This window comes from Haemaphysalis longicornis, unplaced genomic scaffold, assembly GCF_048455015.1.
Source record: "Haemaphysalis longicornis isolate Haplotype H1 unplaced genomic scaffold, Haemaphysalis longicornis Haplotype H1 scaffold_1, whole genome shotgun sequence".
Classification (NCBI taxonomy): Eukaryota; Metazoa; Arthropoda; class Arachnida; order Ixodida; family Ixodidae; genus Haemaphysalis; species Haemaphysalis longicornis.
The window spans coordinates 272,274,869-272,288,046 of record NW_027526203.1 but is presented as its reverse complement, the minus strand read 5'-3'; the positions used below and the strand labels follow the sequence as shown (position 1 = coordinate 272,288,046).

Sequence of the window (13,178 nt, the reverse complement as noted above, 5' to 3'; positions counted from 1 at the left end):
CGGCACCCGTTAAAGACCCCCGGGTGGTGAAAATCATTCCGCAGACCTCCACTGCGGCGCGCCGCATAGCCCAGGCACGTCAATTAAACACCGAAATCTATAAATCAGGCTACCGGATTTCCAGGCGAGCCACGATATCAAACAAATACGACGACCTCGTCAAATGGTGTTACAGCAGTGCGTAACAATAGCAGCTGAATTTGCAACCAAGGACGTACAACTTAGGTTACAATGCCAGCTGGAATAGTTCCAATATATAATGCGGTAAAAAAAAAAAAGCGAAATTTAAGGTAATTAAGAAAAAAGGTAATTCACCTCGCAGGGCGAATTAGCTAGAGTGGAGGAATATAAATATTTGGGAGTGTGGATAAACGAAGGGGATAACTACTTAAGAACTCACGAGGAGCAACTTAAGGTCAAGGGAAAGCGAAACGCAGCTATAATGAAGCATAGAGCTCTGTGGGGGTATAACAAATAGGAAGTAGTAAGAGGAATGTGGAAAGGAGTAATGGTTCCGGGTCTCACGTTTGCGAATGCTGTACTCTGCTTAAAATCAGACGTTCTATCAGGCCTTGAAGTAAACCAGAGAACGGTAGGACGTGTGGCCTTAGGCGCGCATGGAAAAACAACTAACGAAGCAGTTCAGGGAGATATGGGCTGGGCGTCGTTTGAAATTCGAGAGGCTCAGAGTAAAATATGCTTTGAGATGAGGTTGAGGGCAATGGATCAACGAAGGTGGGCAGCTAAGGTTTATAGGTACGTATACCTGAAAAGCGTGGACACGCAGTGGTTAAGGAAGACTAGAAGGCTAACGATGAAATACGGAAAGAACAGTGGAGAATCCAAAACAGCCAAGGTAACAAAAAAAGACGCAAGGCAGATTGCAACGAATAAATGGAGGGAAAAAATGGAAGCTAAAACGTCGTTAGAGATGTACAGGGCTGAGAAATTGAACACCAGAAAGGAAAATTTCTACGATAATTCCGAGGGCAGTGCTTTGCTTTTCGAGGCTAGAGCAGGTTGCCTGCGAACTAAGAGTTTTGTGGGGAATTATTCACAAAATGATGGGGTATGCGTGGTCTGCGGAAAAGAAACAGAAACTATGCGGCACAGTGTTGGAATGTGAGGGTATCCATCCAAATCTACATGAAGGGAATATTGTGCTTCCAGAAGCCCTGGGATTTAAGGGTATCACAGAGGAAGTTAATTTCAAGGCTGTCGAGAGGACGAAAAGAAGATTAGAATGCTGGTGGACGAAAAGCAGAGAGGGGAATATTGTCTAGGACAGTTACCACCTGCATCCGGAAAAAAAAAAGTATTTTGTGCCTGCCCTAAGCAGCGCTAGTATTAAACCAAGAGTGTAAAACATGGGTATATTAGTCCTTTTTGGTAAGATGACATGTCATCACCCCGCTACAAAGGAGAAACCAATAGCAATCATCATCAGCAGCAGCAGCAGCAGCTTAGTTTTAGACAGTTAGACTCCGAAACGTAATTTGCAGCGCAATTCTGGCTCCAAATTTAAACGTACATAGGTAGAAACAATAAACGTCCCCTGCTGGCCCGCATTCTTAACCTGACAAAAATGAGCTAGGATAGCTCCCGTGTCCTAGTTTCGAGCGGGATATATATATATATATATATATATACACACAAATACATTATATACAACGGAATAAATATACAAAAAAGAGGGCTTCAAAATCCAAACATACCTGACAACAACAAACATTAGTACTTCCGACATTAAGAACGGCCAACTAGGCAAGTTAGTAATGATTCATAGCTGACTGGCAGAGCGCAAAGACGACAAAGGTAAATAAATACGTCAGCGCTCGTTCTGTCATCTTCTCTGCCTTCTTAGGTCGTCTTTGTGCACCGTTAGTAGGCTATGAATCATTTCCAACATTAAAACGAGCGAGCCCGAGCCTCAAATATCCCCCCCCCCCTCCCCCTTCGTTACATGTTCGCCAAGAGTCAATGGAACTGGCAGTTGTATTTCACGCATTTCGCGAGGCTGAGTTTACAATGACGCGACATTTAGAACCTCGGTGTTGCAGACTGCCAATCGTCACAGCTTGGCAATCCCAAACGACACGACCCAGAAGTGAACTAACCTCCTCTTCTAATCACCGCTACACAGGGCCAGGGGTTGCCCAACGACGACGTCGCGCAACCGTGGCTCTCGTGCACATTTTTCTCGGCGAAAAGTGTGCTCCAAGTGCTCTGGCGGGTGTACGTGGGCTCTTTGCTGGCGCCTGATAGCGGATTGTGCTGCAAGGGCACAATCCTCTATCAGGCGCCAGCAAAGAGCCCACGTACACCCATCAGAGAGAATGCAAGCGGCCAGGTGAAAAATCCCGCGTGCTCCCCAGAAACCTCGGGCCGAACTGCAGCGGATAATAAGAAGGGCGCGCACTGTTTGCTGAGCATGGGATCGCGAGGAACCGGCACGCAGCGAAACGAGCGCAAGCACCTCGTTTCCTCTTCTTTTTCGCCAAAGACAGGCCGCAGCATTCCGCAGTCGGTGGCACGCGTGCGGCAGCTGCTAGAGCGCAGCAGCCACCGGCCACGAGAAGCCACACGGAGGCGCGCTCCTCTGAGGTTTCGCTCTTTCCTCCACGTTCTCGTCCCCGCGGAATCCACGGGCCCTCATTTTTTTTTCCCCTTTGTCTGAACATTTCCTCCAAAGCAAAGGCCACCCTCGCAACTCGCGTGCCAGAAAAAAACGCCGGGAGTCGCGGCCACTTGCTGCTTAACAGCTCCCTCGTTTTCGGCTCGTTTCTGTCAGCTTCAGTGCAGCTGCAGTCACTTCCTAATTCGAAACCATAAGGCCCAATAAAAACAAACAAGCCAGAAAACGCGGTGTTCATCCCGCAGTGTCCGTTCATGGAGCCACGTCAGGCTTGTCCTATTATTTTGCCCCTAAAAGGCATAGACGAGACCACGATGTACACTATATAGATCGGCCCCCCTTTTATGGACTCGGTAAGCATGGCGAGATGCTGCTCGTTGTAGCCGCACCGAACGCATTCCTAAACTAGACATTAACCCGGCGCCTTTTTTTCTGCAAGGCAGCACTTCAGTAAACGCATTTTTCTTTCTACCACCTTTTCGAGTTCTTCCCCGCAAAACGGCCGGTTGAGGTGTCGGCGCCACGCCAGACAGTTACCGGCCACTATCTCCCCGTCCCCCACCCCTCAAAATCACTTCTTCCCCCGCCAAAGGTCGGAGACGACGGCGTTCGAGCTGGGAAGCAACACAGCGCCAACCCAAATGGCGGAACGATACTAATACAGCCTGCAAGCCTGCATGATCCTATAGTCTTGACGCGTTAACTTGACAAGTAACCACGGTATACATGAATTCGGTAGGCTGCAGGCATGGAGGGCGATATATAGTCAATGAGAGCTCGCTTCTGGGCTAGTTGGTACATTATTTCTTGCAAAAACACTGCGCTAAATTGAAATTACGAAGACGAAGCACGGCGGAACACACGATGCACACTTACGAAAGCGCAACATAGCTTTCGTAAGTGTGCATCGTGTGTTCCGCCGTCCTTCGTCTTCGTAATTTCAATTTAGCGCAGTGTTTTTGCAAGAAATAATGGAGGGCGAGTTGACGCCGAGACGCACCTTACTGCACACCGACCGCGCACGGAATCCGCTCTTTCATATCGAAGCGTAACTTATAGAAGCCTATAAGCAAACCAGGGCGGGCCACCTTGAAGCAAGAAGTCCGTTGACAGAAGTCCCAAATATCTTCTAGCTTCCTACCTGCTGCAGCTTTTTTGTAACTGCCTTTATCCCAACGTGTATATAACACGGGAGCCTTTATGCGAATACAGCAGAGGTCACAGACTCACATCAGTGAGCGGGCCGCAGTCACGGAATTTGGTCCCGAAAGGGCCGGGACAGCGAAGAAGGTTTAACCAAAGGGTAGGACAAAATGTCAGCTTACGCCGCCATTTCAAAGAAACGTGTCCTTTCCCACATCTCGTAAATACTCCGGGTCATTTCTGAATGGAATTTGGCGGCAGGATTCGGGAAACATGTCGATACCGGTCTCCAGGATGACTAAAATCGGGACGCCGGTTCTTAAATAAAAGACTTGTTCCACGGTGATGCTTCAACACATGGCGAGCACAATAGAGGGGTGTTCACTCTGGTAATGCGAAGCCGTGAAAGACGATATCAACGCGTTTTGGAGCAGTATTTGGACATTTGCGGCCTTGACTACGCAAACAAGGCGAAGGCACTTAAGAGGCCCGGCTGCGTGTTGAATACATTGTTCTATTCCCTGCCCTAGCCTTAGCTTCAGGGTAGGGCAACATTTGTGTATATATTGTCGCGAAGCCCCGGTTCCATTTGCTTTTTTCAATTTTTTAGCATCCCTCTTCGGCCACCGAGGCCCCGCTTTTCTAAGAAACGTGTTGCCGAGTGTGTGTTGGCCCGTCGGCCGACCAGGAGACGACGGGGAGCGAGCAGGCGCCTCGGCTTCTGTTACCTCGGCCGCGGCGCTCTCCCCCCCCCCCCCCCCCCCCCCGTGGCGTGTGCGCTGGTCGCGTTCGGGCTCCGTGTCTCCAGTGTTCTTCCGACGACTTTCCCTTTCACCCTGTTTACTTTAGTGCGTTTTGTCTAACTACTTGCTCTACGCCCGTAATTCTCCAAGCGCGCGTTTTCAAGTCGAAACCTTGTGTGTGTTTTTGGTCCTTTTCACTCTGGCGGGAACATGTCTGATTGGAGCTAAGAAGCGTCTTCCTGATTGGCTGCGGGTGTGCCTAAGACTTGCTCCCGATAGTCCGCACACGCTAGGATGCGCTTTTTCCCCCAATGCGTCCCCCCAAAGCAAATATAACGCGGCCCCTTTGGCGATTGAGGGAGAGAGAGCAACACCAGGAGAGCCGCTTGCTGCCGATCGTCGGGGCCAGACGCCGGGAGCCCTTTGCCCGCCAACCATGTTTCGTTAAGTACTCTGAATCTTTTGACTGCCTTTTTCATCTATGTAATAAGTGTAATTCATTCAAGTTCGTATGTGCTAAATGTTACCAATGTCATCAGTAAAGTAAACAAGTTAACCTTAAAACCTCTTCGACGTCTCGACTTTTTCCTTCCGATCTTCATGCTATAGTAGCGGCAGTATGTGACCAAAATACTACGTTACAATATATATATACGAGCTGAGGTTCATGTGCACGCTTTGCCCTCGTCTAATTTCATACTTGCCCTAATTTTTCCCAGCAATCTGTCTTTCGGCGCCAAATGTATTGCGTCGGTATTAAAACACCTCTTCGTCAGGTTAAGAAAAAGCGATGGCAATTACATCTGGCTAGGTGAAGCCATATATGCAGAACAGGAGATTTTACATGCAGGACGAGTACGCAGAAAACAGTATGATCTAATCGGTATAAAAAGACACGATTTAAGTGTTTTACTTGTTTCATAGTTACGCACAGCCTAAAGATTTCCTACAAATTTTCACGCATAATTCCTGTGTAATAAAAGCTGCATTCATGCATAAAACGGAAGATTGGGCAAGTTGACCTCTCATTAAAGGGAAACCAGCGCAAGACGACGAGACACAAGACGAAGGTAAGAAACGCACACAGCTGTGCCTGTCTGTTACCTTCTTGCATGTCGTCGTTTTGCGCGGGTTCCCCTTTAATTGGTGATAATGCACATCCCTGTCGTACCACGCCGACCAATTTTTGTTTCATATGCAGGAGCAAATAACCATTCGAAACAACTTGGTACGAAGCTGGGGCATGACAATGCGAGCGACTTGAAGACAAGGCGTTTTACGTAAGTAGTCGTCCGGACACTGCCGTGACGCAACTTCTTGCTGGCCGAAAAATGTTGACTCCTTGCAAAACTGGGTTGCTGGCGCTTTTAAACGCTTGCTTCTGACAAGGAACGAGCGTGAAACAAGCTTCTCGGTGGCAAGCGTTTGTAACTGTAAAATGAACCGCACGTCCTGGTACGGCGCAGAGATGCAAAAACGCGTGTGCGTTTTTGACAAGTGTCCTGAAGTAAAGTGAACTAAGCAGAAAGGTAAAGCTGCGCGCCAACGTAACCTTACGTAACGTAACCAGGAAACAAATTAGACTAACTATTTATTCAATTCGCAACTTCCGCTGCATCCATAGTCCCTACCAGAGCGATAACAGAGCCCGTTAAAAGAGGAGAACGAGGAGCGCGCGATCGCAGACTGGCGGAACGCGTGCTCGAAACAGCTGACTGGCTAACCGAGCACAGCCGGGGGGGTTCCCATCCCGGTGGAGACAGCGCCCAAACCGCGCGGCGGCAACGACGGGTCGACGAACCGCCGCCGTACCGGGCAACAGCAGCAGCGGCGGCGGCGGCGGCCTGCCGGCGCCCCAGCAGCGCTGGCGCAGCGTGGGCGCGCGACGAGGGAGCCAGCAGCACGCAGATTTCGCTCGACCCGATGAGTGTCAGTCAGCCGGCGAGCGACCGCCGCTGACTCACGGCTGCGCGGGGGCGGGAAAGGCGCCGAGGCCGCCCTGGAAGCAGCGCGGTGGCCGCGGGAAGTGGACGAGAAGAAGAACGGCCCTCATTACGGCCGCGAGAACACGCGGGCCGACCTACGCGCGTCCGATCGAACACGTGGGGCCCAGACCGAGAAAAGACAGCAGCCGAAATGGGGGCCTCGTTGCCAAAAGTGACCGCGGGCAGGGAGGACGCCGAGAAGTCGGTGGTCCCGCCGAGCGGGGAGGAGAGGGCCCGCGCTTGTTCCGGGACGGCCGCCGCCGCCGCAGAGGGGGCCGCCGACCGTGGGAAAACCGCCCACACTGCGCGCCGCCGCTCCCTTGCCGAAGCCAGGGCCGCCCGGAGCGGGAACTTCTTCTGGCCGCCCCCCTTCCCCCCTCGGGCGCTATGGGCGCGTGTCCGGACACGTCGCCGGGCTCGGCAGGGACACCGGCACGGAAAATTCACGCCCACTGGCAGCGCGACGACCGAGAGATGCCGCTCGCGTGGCCCCGGCCCAGCAAAGGCGGGGAGGGAACAGTGCAAACAAAGCACAAGTAATGAGTTTCTTGCGTTAGCGAACGCTCACTTCACAAATAATCACCTCAGGCACGACTGAGGAAGCAAACACCGCAAACAGAGATTGAGGAGAAAAACGACGCAGGCGGCCAAAGTGAGTGCTCTGTCCACGTATTTCCTTGTTACCGTTTGTCTGTTTTTCCCGGTTTCTTTTAACCAGTCATAGATCAACAACTAGTCCAAGAACGCCCGCTATTCGACTTGAAAAAACTACTGCCAAAATATGTCCGCAAGATTTCGGGAAAATATGTTGCCTTTGAAAACAATATTGGCTGTCAGCACCTGATGCTCGATTATTGAAGGTATTCACCCACTCCCTGTTTCAGGCAACGCGCCGCGGCTCCTTTCTCAAACACTGCACTGTACGTGTTATATATATATATATATATATATATATATATATATATATATATATAATGAAAGAGACACTGACCCCTTGGCCAAAGTTTGGTCTCCTGTTAACACAACGTGAGCTACAAAACACGGCGGCACCAGCAGGAGGGAAGATATCAGATGCCATTCTGGAGCAAGCCATTGTGACAGCGGCACACCACAGCGGTGATCAAAAGGCGCGAGCGGCCGCGCTGCAGAGGAGAAAGGCGTCCGACCACTTCGAGGCCGGCAGCAGCCAGCTTTCCCCGCTCGCGCGTCCTCGCACGCAAGGTGCCCATCCTGCGTCCATTTGCGAGCAGCCACCACCTGCTGGAATGTTTCCCACAAGAAAGCGGGCCGATCGCACCGGCGAAAGACGGCCAGTCACCGAAAGTGAGAGAAGGCCCGTACTCGAGCGCCACGTTCGCGTACACTGCCGTCCCTCCTCTGGCTCCAAAAGCGTTCGTTTCCCAAACCAAATTGACAGTTGTCGAGTGATATCAGAAGCTGCGTGATGCCAACTCAGCTCGCCCACGCGGTTCAAATCTGACCATATCAACCGCTACTCGCCCATTTACAACCCTGGGACGTACAAAAATTACTGCCGACCTTTCTGTAGAAAATTCACGTGCACGAAGCGCGAAAACGAACCTTGTAAGCGAGCATGAGAGCGAGCAACCAAGTGCGGCCTGTGCAATCTTGGCCAATTCCCCCGCCAGCCATACACGGGTGCAGAAGCAAGGCCTCCCGCACGGGCACAGGTCACCTGTTTTTGGCGCTGTATTTCCAGCTGAAGTGTACAATCAATGACCAACTTTCTTCCACCACGGAAGAGGGTCCCACAGTGACACGCCCTTTCAGAAAATGAGCGGTAATGATCCAAACTTGTGAACCAATCGGTTCTGGGTCTGATACCCACTATTGGCAAAAACATTTTACATATTTACGTGGACCTAACAGTGTCCACGTACGAAAGCGTGCACAAGGCTTAGAAGATGGGTATAGGGTACTGCTACAGACATATGCGTAACAACCAGTCAATAAACTTACGAGGAGAAGGATACTTTATTGATGCCAGCCTTAGGTGCCGATGTCTGGGCACCCGCCTGGTGGGGAGTTTCCTATAGTCCGGGATACCCTGGCCACACGGGCCCTCTTCACTAGGCTACGACGCTGGGTCGGATCTAGTCAGCTGTGACACCCACTGCTCGTAAGCGACGGGGTTTGTTGACACCCCCCTACCAGATGGTATACACGGCACTGGAAAACGTCGTGGATAAGCTTACTGAGTTGAAATAAAATTTGTCAAAATTCTACGCCCATAAGGCGCACAGATAAACAGATGTGGCGCAAATCTGCTTCCTTCGCAGAAAATGACGTCGACAGAGGAGTGTTTCTGGCGCCCCTGCCACGTATACCCTATCTCCCCCTACAACCCCTCAATTCAATTAAAATGAGTTACGCGAGCAAAAAACACGGACCACGTGTTTTTGCTACAGTTTGGAAATGCGTTTGACAAGTGAAAAACGCGAGTCGTTGATAGCACGGTTGGTGTGCGTGTGGCTACGGAGTAGGGGTGATATTCGTTTGTGTAGATTAAGTCGGTTAGTATAGTTCGAACGTTGAGAGTGTTTAGGCCTAGCTGAGATGTGTGGATGTCCGCTGCAAAATAAAATACTTACGGGCCAATTTTGAAATGTTTGGAGGGCCGAGTTTTAACTTTGACGGGTGGGTTTTAGTTTCGCGCAAAGTAAATCAAAGACACAAATAGTGCGAGTGCCTTCGCGTGGTCAAAGGCACTCGCGTTAGTTTCCTGAAAATGCTGTGCGGAGTTAGGCATCAGAAAGGTCTGGTAAAAAGAGTGAGGGCAGATTGCCGGAGATAACTCAGAACGTCCCTGGCGGCGGTCTCGGGCAACAAGCAGTTCATTGAAGTGCCAGCCAGGTAAAAACTGGCGTCTAGGTAACCGAAGAGAAACTTTCGACTTTACTCAGGAGGGAGTAATACTGACCTCATAAGTTTCCGCCGTTTTAAGACGTTTCCCAGCATTTTTTTTTAAATGAATACGTGTCAGGATTAATCAGTGCAGCAGGCCTAAGCAGCGAGCAGTCTACCATACCGGCTCTGCATTTTTTGTTCGCTACCCGGAAAGGTCACCGGCGAATGACTCCGTCGTCAGCTTTGTTCTGCAGCTGTGGAGGAAGGGCTGGGCGGCCTCTAGCTCCTCTGTGCCTCTGCACTGCGGAGGATAAAGCTACAGGCGGAGCCGCGAAGAAAATGCAAACATGTGTGCGACTGGATCCGCAGCGTCGCCACGGAAGTCGTCTTCGGTCGAAGACGTCTACCGAAGACGCCGCATGTCATTCAGCTCGAGCCCAAGGCACATGTGAGCAATTAGGTGCCGCCGCGACGGCACCACCGGTCGGCACCGCCACACACCCGGCTTGCCGGTGTCTTCACAAAGGACCGTGCACGTGCTGTGCACGTGCTGTGCACGCAGCTGCGGCTCTGCTCCTTACTTAGAAACGGACGAGAGAAAAAGAAAACCCGTCCTGTGACAGCTGTTGCTACTTCGTCGTGATCCCTGGCTGGCGTGCACGCGCTGTAAACGATGTTCGCGCACAATGAAAGCAGAAAAAGAACGTTCCGTTTACACTTTTAGAAATCTAGAAATACTGCAAAATATGAATCGGAAACAAACAAGCACGCCGCTAGCGGAAAAACGGAGCCGCTGGTTATGTTTTACCCACCGAAACACGCTAACCGCGAGCAGCAGGAAACCACACACGAGATTGGTGCATGCTTCGGCAGAGCACGACCCGTCGCGGACGAGGAATTAGCGAAGCTTGGACCAGCAGGGTACACAAGGTGTGATCACACCAGCTGGCCGCTTCGCGTAGTGCGTACAATGGCGGGCACTGCCGGCGCCACGGTCACTGAGTGCGCACGACCGGGGAGTGCAAAGTAACGCCGCGGGCTGCAGGCTAAAGCGAGGGCAGGAAAGACCGGCCAAGCGGGAAGGCCTCACCGAGACGCCGGCGCGGATGCGTGCCCGTACGCACGGGGATCCACCGCCAAAGCAGCTGCCGTGCCGTGGTGCTTCAACGCGGCTTCACCGCAAGACACGCGCGTCACCACGACCGACGGCCCCTCCGTGTGCGCGCGTTTTGCTTCCTGCTCTGTCCCTTGCTTTTGTAGCACGGGCTTTTCCGCGCACACGTCCTTCGAGCGTACGCCCGAGGACAAGCGATACTGCCCACCTCGCGCGAATTTCAAAATGTACTGTTCACTTCATTGACTGGAGTCGGAAAAGTGCGGCCCGCTGCACATGGCGAAATTAATTTGAAAAATTACATCACCCCTAGTTTTACTCCCATATTCTGCTGCATGCAGCTGTCTGTGCGGCCTAATACTAACATCACGCTTGCGGTGACGCAATTAAACGCCCTGCTAATCAACTAGCGCTTACGTAATCCTACTAAATTACGTTACGTTTAGAAAGCGCCGAAATTAATTCCCAATCTTTCACGCTGCGAAAATAATTTTTCAACTATGGTTGTGAAATTATAACATGTTATACCTCAGCTATCGCCCATTAGAACGAGAACGCATAATCCGCTGCGCATTATTCGTGGCAGAAATGACTGGCGGGAGGCGCACCCAAGTCAATCACGTACTAGTGCTCAGAAAACCGCAAGGCCGAGTGGCTCGAACATGCTGCGCTATTGCGCGGACGCGAACACAAAGCTATACAGGAAAGAAACCAGTGAAGAAGGATCGGCTTTCATTGCGCCGTGGCACGAAGAGACGCGACGAGCAAACGGGGAGCAGGCAGGAGCCTAAAAGGTGACGCGTTTTAAAAAAGACGCGCTGGCTGCAGGCACGCCGACTCGGCCGAGACGAGCTTGCCGTGTTTTCCGGCCCACGAGCAGCAGACTTTTTATAGTCGACAAAGGGTATTCCGACACCATCGACTTCCTCGTGACGCGCAGGGCTTTCCTTTTAGTCGCTTTCCTCCCGCGCTCCGTTGTTCAGAGCAGCGTGCTGTGCTCGGCAGAGACCGCGGCCACACGACGCTAAGGTCACGCCTTGCCAATGGCTGGTGTCCAGTGCACTCAGTTTTAGCGTAACGTTGCCGTGCTAACGCTAACGGATACCATTTGAACTCTGCGGAAAAAAAATTCACGCATCTCCACGAAGTGAATCATGACGAGTGGACGAAGCACTGGGGATCGTTCTTACAGAAGATCACCCGTGGCATTGACCACTCGCGCATGTATACGAGTGACAACGCGTGTGTACAGTATATACAATTCCAATGCAATCCAATCCGATACAATTCAATTCAATCCAATCTATTTCAATCCAATCAAATCCATTTCGATCCAATCCAATGCTATGCTATGCTCCCCGCGCATGCGCAACACTGTGTACATGGACGCCAATCCCCGGACAGAGCGAGGTCCTAAGGTGCTTGGACCCTAATACTGCGGTCAACGTGATTTAGCGGCACGAAGATGTTTTGAGTACAGCGTTTGCAGTGTCGTATTCCCGGCCCATCGCGGTGGCTCGTGTTGTGGTGCTGAGGCGAAGGACGGAAGCCCGATCCCTGCCGCGGCGGCCGTTTTTCTTGCGGAAGAGAAAACCGAAAATGACCGGGGGACGAGGTCTCGGTGCACGCTAGAGATAACCAAGTGGTCAAAGCTAATCACGAGCCCTCCACTACCGCGCGCCTTACGTAGCTCAAGTGCAGCTTCACACCTAAAAACACCAAAATTAAAATATTTCCGTATTCCGGCTTACCGGCCTCAGTTAAACAAGTAGCGAAGCCTGACAAATTGATTGCTAAGAAAATTGTGACAACTCATTCTTGCTCACAATTATTTAGTGTCCTTTGAAACAGCGCGAATCAAACTTTTTAGGTTAGAAATTCACAATTTCTTTTCGAGATTATTGCATACATCTTCCGATACATCTTCCGTACAGATTCTAAATAAAAACATGATGATGATGATGATTGCCATTGGTTTCCCCCTTTGTAGCGGGGTGATGACATGTCACCATGTTTGTGCACCGAGACCCGACATGACATGTTTGTGCCGCCATATCCTGAGCTCCCCCACTAAATATTTCGGCACAAAATGAGTAAAATATGTCGTAATAACCCAAGAACCTACATTACATTGCCCAGCAACTTGCCTCAACTATTTAAGGCGGGCGAGGCTTATTGAGTACACAGGTAAGGGCGGCCACATTCCTCGCCTATCTGAATAAAGATCCATCGTCGTTTGTCGCCGTTCCCACCACCACTTCATAACTACGCAATAAACAACATCAACGAATATTACATTTACCGCTGTTACGAAGCATTAAGCGTACAGAACTGAGTTTGCTGTAACCAAGACGCGAGGGTACGCTCGGTCGGTGTAGGCAGCACGGCGGCGACGATAAAACCCGTGCCGGTGAGTGCCCCCTCTCGGTAACTGCTTGAAGACGCATGTGCGATAAACGTAAACACAGTAACAATATTCCAAAACTCAAGTTTTGGCGTACCGCTACATGTTTAGTTTACCGTGCATGCGAGTATCGACAGCGCATGCGCGAGCAGTTGAGGGCGGCGCAGGTTTTAACGCCTTGATTTCAGCAAAATTCACTACTCTCCGCGCCTAATGCTTGGTGCGATCAATAATCTCCGTTGATGTTTATGAAGCGACGATAGCCACCTTAGCGGTGAGGTTGATC

General features: G+C 51.1%; 1 protein-coding gene across 4 annotated transcripts in view; it reads right to left on the bottom strand.

The window, feature by feature from the left end:
* LOC144145842 (protein spitz-like) overlaps nt 1–13,178 on the bottom strand; it is a 177,136-nt gene that overhangs the window by 42,759 nt on the left and 121,199 nt on the right. The window lies entirely within an intron of this gene.